The sequence below is a fragment of the Microcebus murinus genome, chromosome 18, assembly GCF_040939455.1.
Source record: "Microcebus murinus isolate Inina chromosome 18, M.murinus_Inina_mat1.0, whole genome shotgun sequence".
Lineage (NCBI taxonomy): Eukaryota > Metazoa > Chordata > Mammalia > Primates > Cheirogaleidae > Microcebus > Microcebus murinus.
The window spans coordinates 45,797,859-45,804,433 of record NC_134121.1 but is presented as its reverse complement, the minus strand read 5'-3'; positions in this window follow the sequence as shown (position 1 = coordinate 45,804,433).

Sequence of the window (6,575 nt, the reverse complement as noted above, 5' to 3'; positions counted from 1 at the left end):
TCCGAACTTCTATCTCTAGCTCTTACCCCTCTCCCTGATCTCCACATTTAGATATTTAAGTGCCTACTGGACATCTAATAAGCACCTCAAGCTTAACATGTTCAAAACAGAACATTTGTTCCACCCTCCCACCTGTTCTTCTCCCAGACTTCCTTATCTCAGTGTTACCGTTATCCATCCAGTTACTGAAACTAAAAACCTAGAAGTTATCTTACAGTACTTTCTCTTATGTCCACCCCCACTCCAAGAACAAATCTTACTAACTCTGCCTCCAAAGTGCATCTTGAATCAGACAACTATTACTACCCTGGTCCAAATCACTATCATTTCTTGGCTAAAGTACTGCAGTCAGTTCCTAACATCACTCCTACTCTTGAGAAGCTTCCTACCTCTCCCCAATACAATCCATTCTCCATGCAGCAACCAGAGTGACATTTTTTAAAATACTGTGGTAGAGGCTGGACGTGGCGGCTCACACCTGTAATCCTAGTATTCTGGGAGGCCGAGGTGGGTAGATTGTTCGAGCTCAAGAGTTCGAGACCAGCCTGAGCAAGAGCCAGACCCCGTCTCTACTAAAAATAGAAAGAAATTAGCTGGACAACTAAAAATATATGTAAAAAATCAGCTGGGCATGGTGGTGCATACCTATAATCCCAGCTACTCAGGAGGCTGAGGCAGAAGGATTGCTTGAGCCTGGGAGTTTGAGGATGTTGTGAGCTAGGCTGATGTCATGGCACTCTACTCAGGGTAACAGAGTGAGACTGTCTCAAAAAAAAAAAAATACTATGGTAGAGATATACATAGCACGCATACTTGTTATCTCTTCCAGTGCTGCCCCTCTCTGCAGGAAGACTATATATCACAGCCCTGATGAACTAAGGCTTGGACATGTGACTTACTTTGGCTCACGAAAAAAGAAAGAAAAATGAGACACATCATGTCCAAGCGGAAGCCTTAAGAGCCAGAATGATTCCCCATGTTTTCTTTTTTCATCACGATGACTAGCAATGTCCCAACTAGAGGATACTTGTCAACTTGGGTTTTTAGTGAAGATGACATAGAACAGAACAATGGAAAACCCATAATAGATTTACAGCAAGAAATAAACCTTTGTTGTAAGCTACTGAGATGTTGGGACTATTTGTTACCATATCATAATGAAGATCGAGGTTCTCACAGTGTGGTTTGGTCTCTTCCAGAAGGTTCCAAGGGTCTAAAACTATTTTTATAATAACACCAAGAAATTATTTTCTTGGCTGGTCCAATGGTAGTGGGTTATCAGAACTTATTAACATTAGTGTCACTAAGGTTAGTATTCAACCTCCCACTGCTAAATTTGACTGGCTTTTAAAAAAATTATTTTCTATTTTTATCCTCATTCTCTCATGAATGTTCAGTGGAATATGCAGAAGCAGAAATAAGAATCCTATTTCTTCTGTTAAACCAGGTATTAAAGAGATTTGCAGAAATGTAAAACAATTATGTTTGTTCTAATTGTTTTTGTTTTGGAAAATATATATTCATTAGAAAAACATTATTGATATTAACACATAGAGAGGGCTTAGTTTTAAATTAACTAGTATTTAAAATTTTTGTTTTAATGTCTAATATGGTAAATATCAATAAACATTATTTTATATATTTATATACAAATATATATACTATATAATACAAAATGTTTGTATTTATAAATTTAATTTTTTTTTGAGACCGAGTCTCATTCTGTTGCCCTGAGTAGAGTGCCATGGCATCAGCCTAGCTCACAGCAACTCAAACTCCTGGGCTCAAGCAGTCCTTCTGCCTTAGCCTCCCAAGTAGCTGGGACTACAGGCATGTGCCACCATGCCCGGCCATATTTTTTCTATATATATTTAGTTGTCCAGCTAATTTCTTTCTATTTTTAGTAGAGACAGGGTCTCACTCTTGCTCAGGCTGGTCTCGAACTCCTGAGCTCAAACGATCTATCTACCTCAGCATCCCAGAGTGCTAGGATTACAGGTGTGAGCCACAACACCTGGCCCATAAATATAAATTTAAGCTGGGTGTGGTGGCACATGCCTGTAGGCTCAGCTACTCAGGAGGCTGGGGTGGGAAGATTGCTTGAGCCCAGAAGTTGGTGGCCAGCCTGGGCAACATAGTGAGACCTAATCTCCAAAAAAGAAAAAAAAATATGTATATATGTATACATAAATTTTAAAATACCCACATTGTGGTAGCCAGTCTCCAAGATAGCCTACAGGGATCCTTGCCTCCTGGTTAAATAGGGCCATGTAACCAACAGAACATTGAAGAAAGGATAATGTGTTACTTCTGAAATGTCTGTTACTTCTGAAATGTCATAAAAGACATTTAGACATCTATATTACTGTTTCTTGGATCACCTGCTCTGGAGGAAGCCAGCACTCATGACATGAGGGTACTCAAGTACGCTCGTGGAGAGGCTCACATAAAGAGGACCGGAAGTTTCCTACTAATAACCAGCACCAATTTGCCACTCATGCTATTATCTATCTTGCAAGCAGATCCTTCAGCCCATCTCAAAAATAAATTAAAAAAAATAAATAAATAAATTACTAGCACTCTGGGAGGCCGAGGCGGGCGGATTGCTCGAGGTCAGGAGTTCGAAACCAACCTGAGCAAGAGCGAGACCCCGTCTCTACTATAAATAGAAAGAAATTAATTGGCCAACTAATATGTATAGAAAAAATTAGCCGGGCATGGTGGCGCATGCCTGTAGTCCCAGCTACTCGGGAGGCTGAGGCAGGAGGATCGCTTGAGCCCAGGAGTTTAAGGTTGCTGTGAGCCAGGCTGACGCCATGGCACTCACTCTAGCCTGGGCAACAAAGCGAGACTCTGTCTCAAAAAAAATAAATAAATAAATAAATAAATTAATTAATGGGGGAGGAGTAATGAAGCATCTTCAACCATATTATTTATTTATTTATTTATTTTTTTTTTTTTTTTTTTTTTTTAAGAGACAGGGTCTTACTTTTTCACCCAGGCTGGAGTGCAGTGGCATTATCATAGCTCTCTGCAGCCTCAAACTCCTCCTGCCTCGACCTCCCAAAGCACTGTGATTATAGGTGGGAGCCACCTTACCTGGCCAACATTTTTTTACTGAGGATTTTTGGTACCACAAATAAGTAAATAAATATTTATAACATGTTATTTACTTCACTTTTTAGTTACCCTTTTTATATTAATAGTTCTCTTTTTGCATGACTTATGACATACTAATTTGGCAAACCATTTCATATAAATAATTCATAAGCATAATAACTACATCTTCTTACCTTGGAGTGCATGCTTAAGATATTTTTACTGCTAAGAGTATGGGGTAAAAATATGAATATGTGTTTGATGCTCACTGTTCTAGAGAAACTTTCCTACCAGCAGTCAAGGAGACTATATGACAATGTGAATTGAAGCACTGTTCGGAAAACTGGGAAATAACCTAAATGTCTATCGAGAAATGGATCAATTGAGGTATATTCAAACAATGGAATACTATACAGTGATTTAAGTGAATGGATAAGAGCTACATGTACCAACATGGGTAAATATTTGAAGCAATCCTAAGTGAAAAAGGCACATTGCAAGATGAAAAGTACAGCATGCAAAATCATATGATACATTGTTTATGAATATACATATGTTGTAACATGTATAGTAATATGCATTGTGTTTAAAAACATTCAAGAGGAAGATAAACACTAAATTCAGGAATAGTGGTTACCCTGGGGAGGGAGCTAAGTAAATGAGATTGAAGGAAGGGCTTCAAATAGGCTGTCTTTTTTTTTTGAGACAGAGTCTCGCTTTGTTGCCCAGGCTAGAGTGAGTGCCCTGGCGTCAGCCTAGCTCACAGCAACCTCAAACTCCTGGGCTCAAGCAATCCTTCTGCCTCAGCCTCCCGAGTAGCTGGGACTACAGGCATGTGCCACCATGCCCAGCTAATTTTTTCTATATATATTAGTTGACTAATTAATTTCTTTCTATTTATAGTAGTCTCGCTCTTGCTCAGGCTGGTTTTGAACTCCTGACCTCTAGCAATCCGCCCGTCTTGGCCTCCCAGAGAGCTAGGATTACAGGCGTGAGCCACCGCGCCCAGCCTGTATTTCTTTCTTTTCTTTTCTTTTTTTTTAACATCTAGTGCAGCTTAGAGAGGCTGTATTTCTTTTAAAAAAAAAAAAGATGCAAAGCAAAGACATATGACAAATAGCTCAAAACTAGTCTCCCTGAGTTCTCCACAGTGACCACCATCCTCACATCCCGTGTGTATCTTTCCAGAGATATTCCATGCACATATTAGGACACACATGTATATATATTCCCCTTCCTCACCTTTTTAAACACTAATGGTAACAAACATTACACACTATTCTGAGCTTCACTTTTTAACAATATATCTTGAATTTTGTTACATGTCAGTACATAAAGAGCTTCTTTGTTCCTTTTTATAGCTGTACAATACTTTTTTGTTTGGCTACATGGACTTTTTTGGAGCCAGTCTCCTACATATAGAATGTAGACTATTTCTGTCCTTTTACTACACGAAGCTTCACTGCAATGAATATCCTTATAAACGTGGCATTCTGCACACATGTATTATAATAAATTCCCAGAAGTAGAAATGATGGGTTTTTTCAAACATCCCTCCAACAAGATTATGTTGATTTACTTCCTGCTCCAACATTTTCCTGTGCCTGTTACCTAATCAGAGGTCAACACAGTATATTATCAGACTTTTTTTTTTTGAGACAGAGTCTCGCTTTGTTGCCCAGGCTAGAGTCAGTGCCGTGGCGTCAGCCTAGCTCACAGCAATCTCAAACTCCTGGGCTCAAGCGATCCTCCTGCCTCGGTCTCCTGAATAGCTGGGAATACAGGCATGCGCCACCATGCCCGGCTAATTTTATATATATATATGTTTTTAGTTGGCCAATTCATTTCTTTGAATTTATAGTAGAGACGGGGTCTCGCTCTTGCTCAAGCTGGTTTTGAACTCCTGATCTTGAGGGATCTACCCGCCTCGGCCTCCCAGAGTGCTAGGATTACAGGTGCGAGCCACCGCTCCTGGCCTAATTTTTTAATTTTTATTTTATTTTTGGAGACAGAGTCTCACTGTGTTGCCCGAGCTAGAGTGCCGTGGCGTCAGCCTAGCTCACAGCAACCTCAAACTCCTGGGCTCAAGCAATTCTTCTGTCTCAGCCTCCCAAGTAGCTGGGACTACAGGCATGTGCCACCATGCCTGGCTAATTTTTCCTATATATTTTTAGTTGGCCAATTAATTTCTTTCTATTTTTAGTAGAGACAGAGTCTCGCTCTTGCTCAAGCTGGTTTTGAACTCCTGACCTTGAGCGATCCTCCTGCCTTGGCCTCCCAGAGTACTAGGATTACAGGTGTGAGCCACCAGGCCTGGCCCCACTGCAGTTTTAATTGCAAATTTTAATTTCTATAAGCTGTTTGTCTTTTGTCCATTTGTATGAATATTTTTTAGCAAATTGTTACTTTTAATATAAAATAGCCAATGAGGATAGTCTTAAAATTTAAGGTCTAGAGAGCCTTCACTCAGTTTTGTGAGAGGCTTGTTGATGCCTTCAAAAGAGGTTTGTGTGTTTTACCAATATCATTACTGGGGGAAAATGGGTGAAGGTGTGCAGGACTCTATGTACTATCTTTGAAGCTTCTTGTGAGTCTGTAAGTATTTCTAAAAAACACACAAGTTTGGGATACTTTTCTGGTATGGGGGTTCTGCACTGACCTCAAACTCTGATCCTTGAGCCATGATGGCACCCAAGGCTGTGAACTGAAAATCATCACCTAAAAGACAGCCACTGGATTAGAAAGAACATCTAGGCTCACCTAGCACTCTGGAAGGCCAAGGTGGACAGATTGTTTGAGCTCAGGAGTTTGAGACCAGCCTGAGCAAGAGCAAGACTCCATTTCTACTAAAAATAGAAAGAAATTGGCCAACTGAAAATATATATAAAAAAATTAGCCGGGCATGGTGGTGCATGCCTGTAGTCTCAGCTACTCGGGAGGCTGAGACAGGAGAATTGCTTGAGCCCAGGAGTTTAAAGTTGCTGTGAGGTAGGCTGACGCCATGGCACTCTAGCCTGGGCAACACAGTGAGACTCTGTCTCAAAAAAACCAAAACAAAACAGGGAACATTTGAAGACTTGAAAAAGAGGCAAGCTTTGGGGGCTGACTCTGGCCTCTGACTCCATTAGCGTCACATTCTAATTCAGAGAGTACATGGAAACCATGGGACTATAATTCTCACTTTCCTGTATTTCTGCATTAGTATTTGTGACATTCATTTGGTGTCCATTCATTTATACTATCGCAATACTTATAAGGGTAGGGAACTCGCTGAGAAGGCCCTTTTGAAAGTATAAAAGTCCCTTTCCTTCTTTTGTTGTTGTCATCTCCTGAATTTCTTTTATTTGAACCTTGTTGCTCAAGCCATACATGACTCTCTAGATGCCCCTAACATGCCTTTTTAAAAACATTATTATTTATTTATTATTTCAGCATATTATGGGGGCACAAATGTTAAGGTTACGTATATTGCCCAT